Genomic DNA, 13,166 nt, shown 5'->3' on the forward strand with positions numbered 1-13,166 from the left:
TTTTTCCCTCAGAGAAAGGGGGTCTAGGGGCCACCTTAAGACCCCCAGTGGGTCCAGGGCAAAGTCCTGGTGGGGGCCCAGTTTGCCCCCAGAAGTTCCTGAATTTGATTGATTTTAAAAGTAAAATTTAACCTCATGATTAGCTTTCATAGGTGCAGTTATACCCCTTCTTACAAACGCAAACACATTTTAGCATCAATAATCAAATTATGCAAAATTTCTCATCATAGAATTTCCTTCTAGAGTCAAACTTATGACTCCTCTTAACTCAATGCATGTCTTCACATTTTTGTAGTAATCAACATGATCAATAGACTTGCAAATAATTTTAGGGGAAAAAATAGCAATTTTTTTAATGCATGATTTCTGAGTCGGAATGACTTTCCAGTGAAAATGACGAAGGCAAGCAATTTAAGAAAAAAGGTTTGAAGGGAATAATCCATGACATTGGGATGTCAAAGATATTAAGTGCGGATCAAGGATTTTTTTTCAGGGGGGTTTCACATGAACTCTTAAAGATGTCAGAATCAGAAATTTTTTGACAAGCAAAGGACTCTTGTTTCTTATGGGGGGTTCAAGGTACGAGAAGACACTTTATAATTCATACATAAATCTTCTTACCATTTTAAGAGGGATTCATGATTCCTAGGGGAAGTTCAAGGTAATTCTTTTATTTACATAAATATTTTTAAAATAACTGAAAATCCCGGAAAGGAGGGGGCAGATCCCCCCTTCCCAGATCCTCGCATGGATATGAGCGCAAAACGTTATGAGTTTCCGGATAAATTAAAATGCCAAAAGTGATAAATAAAATTGAAAGGTTGGTAGAGCAGAGAAAATTTGTTATATGCTACAGCTGCGAATGACACAACAAAATTTTTCATTTATTGTGTTGGCCATCACCGCGCTGTGCAGCAGGGTATTAGCACATGGACAATTATGAAATAGATAAAGATAGTGAACAATGATCAATCTAAAAAAATATATACAATATTAATCTGTGAACAGGAGATAAAATACGGATCCCTGGAAATTTTCAGAGGTGGGATCAGGTGCCTAGGAGGAGCAAGCATCCACTGTCGACCGATCACACCCACCGTGAGCCCTCTATATTGACCAGGTAGACGGAATAATCCGTAGTCAAATTAAGCATAAAAACTAGAGTGTTCCAAGGAACGCATGTGTCGCCTGCTTTGTAGCTTCATTGTATTTTTTGCAAAGTAGGTCAAAGGGCAAGGTCAAGTGGATTGTAATGCTGGTATTTTTCATAATGTCTTATGACAAACAGTGCACATGCTAAATAGCATAGACTTAAACATCAAGTTTTGGTAACGAAAGTTTCAAATGTCCACATGTAATCCAGTGTCGTTTTCATCTATGTTTATTGGACTTGGGGCCTTAACTCAAAGGGGGAAATGAATTTCAAAATCTTTGTAGAGGGTTATCTGCTCATTATAATCACACAGTTGTGCATGCTTGTCATCCATGGTGAGCTAAAAAAAATAAGAATCTCAGAGACGTATATATATTTGAAACCTGAGCCTAGAACGGGAAAAGTAAATAAATGTTTTAATTTTGATAGAGGGATAACTGCTCATTAAGTAAAAAAAAAAATACTGTATATTGTTTAAAAGAATGATTTTTTTTAACAGAATAGACAGCTAATTTTTCTTTAAAAAATAAAGTATAAATTCTCTTTTGTCACACTATAAAACCCACAATAATTAATCCACGTCAAGTTTGATTTTTAGGTCACCTGAATAACTCTGATATCTATTTTCCTCCATTGTCATGCTTTACTCCTGGACATCATGTAGTCAAACTGATGACATGATTGTAATAAGAACAGAGCCCTGTGCCAAAATTGTAAAATTCATCGCCCCAGGGTCAGGGATTCTGGAGTCAGGGTGGGTCTCTATTGATCACATAGTGAAAATGCATTATTTCTTTGAAAATCCTGGGTAAGCATACAAACTAAGTATATGGTTATAATATGCAAGGGTGTCTCTTCCAAAATTGAGAAATTTCTGGCCCTTGGGTCAGGGGTTCTGGTGTTAGGATGGGGCTCTAATCATTATACATTGAATGCATGATTTTTTAAAAAAAAGAAACCTTCCTATCTACTCCTGGGTATTCTTCCTCTCTACTCCTGGGTATTTAGCAGATAAGTATGTGCATAAATAGGAGAAAGGGTGCCTCTTCCAAAATTGAGAAATTTCTGGCCCCTGGGTCAGGGATTCTGAGGACTATTGATATGTATCGTGAAAATGCTTTTATTCTTTGAAAATCTTCTATGCTCAGGGTTGTATTATACTCAGGTGACTGTTAAGGCCCATAGGCCTCATTAGACTTGATACCATACATGTAGGAATTGATCATTACATTATGTTGAATTTATGTTGTTAAATATTAACATTTTTATCCAAAGAAATATTTTTTTTGCTCAACAGATACAACTAAATATCAGAACAAGATGTGTTTGTGAAATACTGATGCCCCCGTATGGCAGCTTATGGCGAAGGTTAAAGTTTCTTCAAATGCAAGTCAAAATCCAGGCCAAAAGATAAAAAATGTTGATACCCAAAGAAAGGTCTTGTCTCGAGGAATACACCTGTGAAATTTGAAAGACCTAGATACAACTGTTCAAAAGTTATGGCGAAGGTTAAAGTTTTTTAAATAAAAGTCAAATGTCAAGGTAAAGGTCAAAGTGGTTGGTATCCAAAGGAAGATCTTGTCACAAGAATTACATATGTGAAGTATGAAAGCCCTAGCACCAACCATTCAAAAGTTATGGCCAAGGTTAAAGTTTTTCAAAAGTAGGTCAAACTCTTAGGTCAAGGTCAAAGGGTCAAAGTGGTTGGTATCCAAAGGAAGGTCTTGTCACAAGGATTACATATGTGAAGTATGAAAGCCCTAGCATCAACCATTCAAAAGTTATGGCCAAGGTTAAAGTTTTTCAAAAGTAGGTCAAACTCCTAGGTCAAGGTCAAAAGGTCAAAGTGGTGGTTGGTATCCAAAGGAAGGTCTTGTCACAAGGATTACATATGTGAAGTATGAAAGCCCTAGCTCCAACCATTCAAAAGTTATGGCCAAGGTTAAAGTTGTTCAAAAGTAGGTCAAACTCCTAGGTCAAGGTCAAAGGGTCAAAGTGGTTGATATCCAGAGGAAGGTCTTGTCACAAGGAATACACATGTGAAGTATGAAACCCTAAGCACCAACTGTTCAAAAGTTATGGCCAAGGTTAAAGTTTTTCAAAAGTAGGTCAAACTCCTAGGTCAAGGTCAAAAGGTCAAAGTTGTTGGTATCCAAAGGAAGGCCTTGTCACAAAGAATACACATGTGAAGTTTAAAACCCCAAGCACCAACTGTTCAGAAGTTATGGCCAAGGTTAAAGTCTCATAAAATTTTGCAAAAGTGGGTCAAACTCCAAGGTCAAGGTCAAAAGGTCAAATATGATGGAATCCAAAGAAAGGTCTTGTCACAAGGAATACACATGTGAAATATGAAAGTCATAGCTCCAACCAATCAAAAGTTATGGGCAAGGTTAAAGTTGACAACAGACAAACGGACAAACAGAAAAACAGATAAACAGACAAACAGACAGACAGGACAAAAACAATATACCCCCGGGATCTTTCGATCCGGGGGCATAAAAAAATTCTGTTAATTTTAATATTTACCGCTATGTTCTCAATTGACACTATTAAAGGTGCTTGGACACAGATTTGAAGTTAATATTTTCTCAAATTTTCTGTATAATTTCATGACTTATATGTTGCTATAGCATTTCATACTAAAATATAATAAAAATCTTATTTCATCTCGAAGTTATTGAAACTTAAAATTTCTGGGTGCGTTTGATTAACACATCCTTGCACTTTAACAAATTTTAATTTTGTTCTTAATACTTAAGAAAAGTGGCAATGTTATTGTGTGTTAATGAAAATTATTAAAACTATAATCCAGAAAATTCAGAGTAGAAATGTTCGAAAGCAAAACCCACTCACAGTATTGTCAGTCCGTGCTCAGTGGTGTGTGCAGACTTTAACAATTGAATACACCCGGTGAATTGAAAACAGTAACAATAACAGAGCTCGCGCCCTGTTTACAAAAACAGTTTACGTTTCACGGGTGTATTCAATTTGTTAAACTCTGTACTCAACACTGAGCACGGGCTGACAATATTAGTGAGGGGGTTTGCTTTCACACATTTCTACTCTGAATTTTCTGGATTATAGATGTAATGTTTTTCATTAATACACAATAAAATCGCTTCTTTTCTTAAATATTAAGGATAAAGATAAAATTTTTGAAAGTGCAAGGATGTGTTAATCAAACGCGTCCAGGAATTCGTAGTTCAAATAATTTCCAGATAAAATAAGTTTTTAATTATATTTTCGTGTGAAATGCTATTGAAATATATAAGTCATGATATTATACAGAAAATTTGAGAAAATACTAACTTCAAATCTGTGTCCAAGCCCCTTTAAGTCAACCGAAGAAAACTTTTTATGACCCAGAACTCTTCCGTTTATAAGGGAAAGAATTTTTCTTCTATATGCTTGAGGCCCTCAAATGAAGTCACAGACATGCATATAAAGAAAAGGACCGACCAAAATATGTTTCTGATCTAGCAGGCTAAAAAGATGATGGTCTTTTAAGAATTGCAGCTGGTATAGCATACATGTAAACTATGCATTTGTTGGCAAGATGTAAAAGTACAGTTGCATTACTATACCCATTCAGCTATAATTATTGTTTTAAACAAGAAACCTTAAAATGCCAGGTAAACTTATAATGAGAAACATATAATACAGTCAAACCTTGTTATCTCGAACTCAAAGGAACTGAGAAAATACTTCGAAATAACCAAGGATTCGAGATATCCAGGGTAACATACTTAAAGAATAAGCAGTTGGGACTTCAAAATGACTTCAACATATCCATGGTATTCAAGATATCTGTGTTCAAGATACCAAAGTTAAACTGTATTCTGATTTATGGAAACTCTTTCTAGGTCTATTACTATGCCACTGTGTCACCACTGATGAGTACATTCTAATCAATTTAGTCAAGTTCAAATCACAATATTATAGTATCTTATTGAATTTATTGAATGATGACTACACAATACAATATATATATATATATAATGATTAAATACAATTAAAAAATATAAAATCATGAGCTTTAGATATGCTTGCCTTAGACTTGTAATGCATATCGCCGCTTCAAATATCATTGTAATAATAGGACATGCTCATTATTTTAATATGTGCAGAGTATCTGCAACATTTGGATGGAATCAAGTTTAAATTTTCTCTCTACTCAAACAAATATCCAGTACTTTTTGCTGAACATACACAGTTAAAATGCTTTCAACATTATTTTGTCATAGGAGTCACATGACAAGCTCAGATAAACTAGTTTCAATGCACACACATTGTGAACACACCAAGGTTGGAAAAACTACACAAAACTGACTTCATAATATTGATGCATTTGATAAGAGCTTTATTGCTATTCCAAATACCTGTACACTTGGTGTACTTGTTAATCAGTGGTAAAAGTTCCGTGAAATTATAAACAAAATAAATTAACACCAATAGAGACCACAGAACATCATTTACAATATGATAAGTTGTGCTGCTTTTATATCTAGTAATACATTAGGAAAAAAACCTCCAGTGAAGGCTGTTATAAGTATTATGTCTTGAGATATTGAAATAATAATATACACTAGCAATGTTTTAATCAAATTGACTGATTATACATTAATTGAATTTCTTGTCAAGGAATCGACTTCTGAGAATCAAAAAAAAAAGTATTTTGAGAAAATAAATCATTAAATTTACAACCCCTTAACTGACATTTCTTGTAATAAAACACAAAATGAATTCAAAATATTAAAATTGTCCTACTTTACGTCCTTTCAAAAAGTATTCTTTAAAATGAGAAAAACTTCAGCAAAAGTATACAAGAAATCAACAGTAACCAAAATAAAAGTAATCCTTTATTAATACAATAAATTCTGATCTTACCATGTCATTATTATCACAATAATCATCAAAATTCAATGACTTTCAATAAAAACATGAAAATTTGATCCCTGAGGTGTAATTATAAGCCACACCCTTCTTTGTCAAATAGCAAATCTGGGTCAAGGTCACAGAGGCACTGTGCTATAGCAGAGTATCATTCCATTTGATATTTTTATTTAATGAAAACTTCGATTTTTTAAAGAAATATTACAATTTTACCTAAGATTTTGAGATCTTCCCCAGTACATATCTTTTAATACAATTTTGTTTAATAAAAATGTTTTAGATTAATTAGGTCAGAGAGTTAGAGAATAAGAATGTTAGAAAAACTAGAAATAACTCTTTTTATTACTGGTACACTTTAAACAATGATCTACAGCAATTTATCTGTTGAATAAAATTGATATATCCACAGATGTTTTCACAGTGTAATGACTAAAGTGTTATAATAAAAACCAGAACTACTTTTTCCATGCTTAAATTTTTCAGTACTTCATATTTTCATGTTAAAATTACCATAAGTTTAAATCAAAATTGACTAATTGTTCAAATTTATTGAGTTCCTTCTCTTTTGCATCATTCTGCTAGACATAAATTCACTGTGCAATATTGTTTTGAATTTCAATAAGAGACAGCTAAAAGGGTCAAAGTAGAACAGAGGAAATGTATAGACAAAAAAATCAATGTGTTTTACTTGGATTCAATTGCAAGGCAGGTTTTCTTTTCGTTCACTCATGCTTAGCATTCATGAAAACATTAAAAGATCATGTCCCACTTGTGCAATAAAAAAAATTGAATATCCCTCATGTGCATACCTGGTACTCGATATACACACCAAAGATGTGTGCAGTGATAATAATTTCTCTTCAGCTGATATGGAAACATATTTATAACCGAAAAAAAAAAAATAGATGAAGCCTTATTTACAGATTTCACATTATTCAGTCGATCTATTTAGATAATTTTTACTTTAGCTAAAAAATCAGTCATTGTTTTCAAATGTCACAGGCTTTCAGTTCACTTAAACCTGACTGACGTACTGGGGGTATAACAAAGTCCTTTTTTTTTTATCCCCCTAGTATGTCAGTCAGGTTAAAGTGATCTGAAGGCCTTTGTAAAATGCCAATTTGAAGCAGTAACCTGACTCAGATTGCTAATTGAGTAGTTAATCCCTTTGATCATTTGCCATTTATTTTATGTATATGACACTTATTTACACATCCTTTTGATAGAATATACTGGGGAAAATGTTATCTTCTTGATTTTTATTTACTTTATTATGTAGTCACTTTGAATTTTAATTAAAAAGAACATTTCACTTACATGAACTTTGAATGCTTATAGCATTGAACAACATCAATTTTTTTTCCATGAAGAAAAGGACAAATATTTCCCATGAGCTATACATGTACCACTGCAATATTTCATACTACTGACTTAAAACTTCAACATCTCAAACTCATTGTCACTCATGACAGGCATATAATTTTACACATTTTTTCATCACACAGCATATGGTTTGTCCTCTGGTTAACTTCCAAAAAAAAATTAAAATCCTAATTAAAACATGAGTGAGATTCAAGGTCTAAAAATAAGATAATAAAATGATAACTGTGATCAATTGTCTGAGAATTAGTTTTTAAGAGTTGTAAGCATAAAATGACCAGGGTGAAAGATAAACAAGAGGCCCATGGCCACAACCCTCACCTGAGTATACTTGGCTCTGTTGTTCTTCAGAACACTTTTTTCTTATTCATTTACATGAAAATTTTTACCACATAACCCTTCAATGGCCTGAAGTTTTAGAGAATGTTCATCAGAAGGGGGGAAGGGGTTCCAGAGTATCAGTAACAAGAGGCCCATGGGCCACATCGCTCACCTGAGCACATTGGCTAGGCAAAAGCACAATCAGTTCAGTATTGAAAAGACTTGGGGGGGGGGGGGGGGGGGGGGCTTGAATTTTAAACTACCTGATGATGCTTCCATCTCAATATAACAAATGGCTTTGTTGTACTTGAGAAGATTTTTTTTAAAAAAATTCCCAAATATTCCTTTGTAAAAATTTGATCCCTCATTGTGGCTCCTCCCTATCCCAGGGGTCATCATTTGAACAAACTTGAATCTACACTACCTAAGGATGCTTCCATATCAATATGACTAAACATAGCTTTTCTGTTCTTGAGAAGAAATATTTTTTCTATATGTTCTTATGTAAAACTTTCCATCCCCCATTGGGCCCCATCCTACCCCTGGGGGTCATCATTTGAACAAAATTGAATCTACACTACCTGAGGATGCTTCCATACCAATATGACTAAACATAGCTTTTCTGTTCTCCAGAAGAAGATATTTTCCTTTATATTTCTATGTAAAACTTTGATCCTCCATTGTGGCTCCACCCTATCCCCGGGGGTCATGGTTTGAACAAACTTCAATCTACACTACCTGAGGATGCTTCCATATCAATATGACTAAACATAGCTTTTCTGTTCTTGAGAAGAAATATTTTTTCTATATTTTCTTATGTAAAACTTTCCTTCCACCATTGGGCCCAACCCTACCCCTGGGGGTCATCATTTGAACAAAATTGAATCTACACTACCTGAGGATGCTTCCATATCAAAATGATTAATCATGGTTTACAGTTCTTCAGAAGAAGATATTTTCCTTTATATTTCTATGTAAAACTTTGAACCTCCATTGTGGCCCCGCCCTACCCCTGGGGGTCATGGTTTGAACAAAATTGAATTTACACTACCTGAGGATGCTTCCATATAAATATGACTCATCATGGCTTTGCTGTTCTTGAGAAGAAGATTTTTAAAGATTTTTCCTATATAATTCTATGTAAAACTTTGATCCTCCATTGTGGCCCCGCCCTACCCCCGGGGGCCATGGTTTGATCAAATTTGAATCTACACTACCTGAGGATGCTTCCATATAAATATGACTCATCATGGCTTTGCTGTTCTTGAGAAGAAGATTTTTAAAGATTTTTCCTATATATTTCTATGTAAAACTTTGATCCTCCATTGCAGCCCCGCCCTACCCCCGGGGGTCATGATTTGAACAAATTTGAATCTACACTACCTGAGGATGCTTCCATATAAATATGACTCATCATGGCTTTCCTGTTCTTGAGAAGAAGATTTTTAAAGATTTTTCCTATATATTTCTATGTAAAACTTTGATCCTCCATTGTGGCCCCGCCCTACCCCCGGGGGTCATGATTTGAACAAACTTGAATCTACACTACCTGAGGATGCTTCCAAATAAATATGACTTATCATGGCTTTGCTGTTCTTGAGAAGAAGATTTTTAAAGATTTTTCCTATATATTTCTATGTAAAACTTTGATCCTCCATTGCAGCCCCGCCCTACCCCCAGGGGTCATGATTTGAACAAACTTGAATCTACACTATCTGAGGATGCTTCCATATAAATATGACCAATCATGGCTTTGCTGTTCTTGAGAAGAAGATTTTTAGAGATTTTTCCTATATATTTCTATGTAAAACTTTGATCCTCCATTGCAGCCCCGCCCTATCCCCGGGGGTCATGATTTGAACAAATTTGAATCTACACTACCTGAGGATGCTTCCATATAAATATGACCAATCATAGCTTTGCTGTTCTTGAGAAGAAGATTTTTAAAGATTTTTCCTATATATTTCTATGTAAAACTTTGATCCTCCATTGTGGCCCCACCCTACCCCCAGGGGTCATGATTTGAACAAACTTGAATCTACACTACCTGAGGATGCTTCCATATAAATATGACTCATCATGGCTTTGCTGTTCTTGAGAAGAAGATTTTTAAAGATTTTTCCTATATATTTCTATGTAAAACTTTGATCCTCCATTGCAGCCCCGCCCTACCCCCGGGGGTCATGATTTGAACAAACTTGAATGTACACTACCTAAGGATGCTTCCACATGAGTTTCATCTTTCCTGGCCCTATGGTTCTTGAGAAGAAGATTTTTAAATGATGCCATTATTTTTTCAGTAATTCCTAATTATCTCCCCTTGAAAGAGGGCGTGGCCCTTCATTTGAACAAACTTGAATCCCCTTTACCCAAGGATACTTTGTGGCAAGTTTGGTTGAAATTGGCCCAGTGGTTCTTGAGAAGAAGTCGAAAATGTGAAAAGTTTACAGACAGACAGACAGACGGACAGACAGACGGACGCCGGACAAAATGTGATCAGAAAAGCTCACTTGAGCTTTCAGCTCAGGTGAGCTAAAAACTCTGCATCAAGAAAATGTATTGCGGTCCCACTCTATCCTCAAAGGGTCATGACATAACTAAACCTGTATCCTGAATAAACATGGTCTTGCTCTTCTGGAGGAGGGGATTTTTGAAAGATCCTTTTTCTATATCCATGCATTGTGTAAAATATGATCCCCAGTGGTTTAGCTATATCATTTCCCTGACTCAATCACAGGAATAAACTTGAATCCACACAACTAGGTAATGTTTGTATATTTATATGATTTAGTGTGGTAGAATTGCTAGAATTTTTTCCTGATTTCCAAAATAAAAAAATGCCCTTATTTATTCCTATGTAAAAATTTAATCCCCTATCATGCCCCCCTCCCACCCCTGAGAGACATGACTTGAACAACCGAAACACTGCTGCTCTTGAGAGTACAATTTTTAAAGATATTTCCTATATATTTCTACATGCAACTTTCACCCCCTTTTGTGGGCTTCTCCTACCCCCAGGGACCATGATTTGAACAACCTTTAAAGGTCATATGAAACAATGTCCAGAGCATTTTTGGTTGTATACGGAAATGAGTTCATCTGAGCTACTTTAATAAGCCTGAAATTACATTTTGGATTTTTTATGCAAGTTAGTGGCAGCAGAGTCGATCAAAATTACTTGACTGCAGAAATGAACTTCAACTAGTGCGGCTTATCTCCCTTGCTTATGACGTCGGTAAGACCCAGTCACTACATTCAGTACTAACACTTTTGCAGCATAATTTTTAAGAAATATCATTATCTGGGCTAAAACGTCGCATAAATATACGATGTTCAAACAAGATAGTATGTGTCTTTTCACATCCTATTGCATATTTGCAAGATTTTAGTATGTTTTGTCTGTGTAATTTATTGTCTTTCTTCGACACTTAAATTCAATCGACAGAAACGATACGACAAAGAGCGGGGATCTGTACTCGAGTAACTGTATATAGACGCTGTCAAATAATTTACAATTGAATAAATTTCTTACATAAGAATATTGATGATTTGTTTTCTGATTAAAATTTTTAAGCCATGATTAGACGATGCTATCTATGTACTCGGTAGTACGCGCCTAGCTGAATTCGATTGACCGCGGTGTGTAAAATTGAAACTAAACCTGCATATAAATGATTTCATTTATTTATGGGAAATGAAATGATTCCATCGCTTTCTCGCTTTCCTCCTTTCTTAATCACTTTTCCTCTTCTCTCTCTGGTTTTCCCTGTCTCGATGACTCTCTCTCTCTCTCCGTATTTTTTTCCTACCAAAAAGTTGGTACATATACAGTGTACATGTAACACTGTAACTATATTATCGTAATAATTTTAAAAAGTCAGACATTAAACGAAATTCTATCCACTTTTTTACAGACCGAATTGTTCAAATTTGTATCATTTTATTTTAACACAGATTAGCCTGATTTAAAAAAAAAAATGAACTGTCAAAATATTAATTTTGAAAATTGTTCAGATCCAGTCTTGCAAATAATGGGGGTATGGATTTTTTTAACTGATCAATTTATGCACGAAGTGTATGAGTATTTTCAATCTGCAATTGCTCAGCCAAACTGTAAGAAGTATCAGCACCGTAACATTACAGTACATGTATATATACACGTACACTCTCGTAATGCCGGAAAGTTTCGAGCCTTTTTTTTTTTTTTTAATAAAATCGTGCTTCTTGTGACAGCAAAATTACGATGATGTCGTCATAAACCCCTATTTCTATATTGTTTTTACATTAGTCCTCGTGTTTCAGATTGCAGAAAGTGCGCATTCAAATACGCCGATTTTTCATTGATCCACTTTAATTATCATCCCCGTGTTTATTTGGGGAAAAAAGGGGGGGTACTCTTGAGCTACATATTTTTCCCTCTCAATATATGACACAACTTTATTTTACAGATTTTGCATGCCCATTAAATTTTTTGTCGTAAGAAGCTTCAGGTCAATATTAATTAATTACACTGTTTTTTGTTGTTAATTATACGATTTCACTGGGAATGGAAAAAAAACATCATGTATCATATACGTATCAAACAGAAATAAGAAGACTTTTGTTTCTGAAGTATTAATTTAAAATAATTAATCATAGTTGGAGGAGAAAAATCTTGATTTAGAACTACGGGGTATTCATCAGGGTCATCCTACGATGAAAAGCTCTCATTTTCAGTTGCTGTGTCTAATTAACGATTAGTTCAAATAGAGTAAACTGTGTTTTAGAATCAGATAGCTCATCTGAAAACATAATCACATTTATACCCACAAAAATGACTAAAATTAACTCAATAAAATAGGGTAAAATCACACTAGATCTAATGCGTTATTTACATCAATGGGTCTTTGTGACGTCATAAAAACACGAAATCAAGAACGATAAGCGGGTAACAAATTTATCAAGTGGACAAGTTTAGGTCTTCATTTTTCAGTTAAGCAAAGGCAATTTTTTTTTACTAAACGTAATTTGACTTTCTTTCATACCAGTCTTTACGTTTAAAGTGTAAACTCCTAGTGTTAAGAACTGTTTCATATGACCTTTAATACTACTTATATAAGGAAGCATTCACCTAAGTATAGACTTTTCTGGCTCAGTGGTTTATGAGAGTTATGATGCCATAATATTTTTGCTATTTTTTAATTATCTCCCTTCAAATAGGGTGTGACCTTGAATCCCCTTCACCCGAAGATGATTTGTGGCAAGCTTGGTTGAAATTGATCCAGTGGTTCTGGAAAAGAAGATAAAAATGTGAAAAGTTTCAACAACAACAAGGATGCTGACAATGTCAGACAAATTTTGATCAGAAAAGCTAACTTGAGCTTTTGGCTCAGTTGAGTTAAAATAGTGGGCCCCCTTTTGTTGATGAAAAAAAAATCCT

Source organism: Saccostrea echinata, unplaced genomic scaffold, assembly GCF_033153115.1.
Source record: "Saccostrea echinata isolate AGI-Se365-2 ecotype Australia unplaced genomic scaffold, CSIRO_AGI_Sech_v1 ptg000008l, whole genome shotgun sequence".
NCBI classification, from domain to species: domain Eukaryota; kingdom Metazoa; phylum Mollusca; class Bivalvia; order Ostreida; family Ostreidae; genus Saccostrea; species Saccostrea echinata.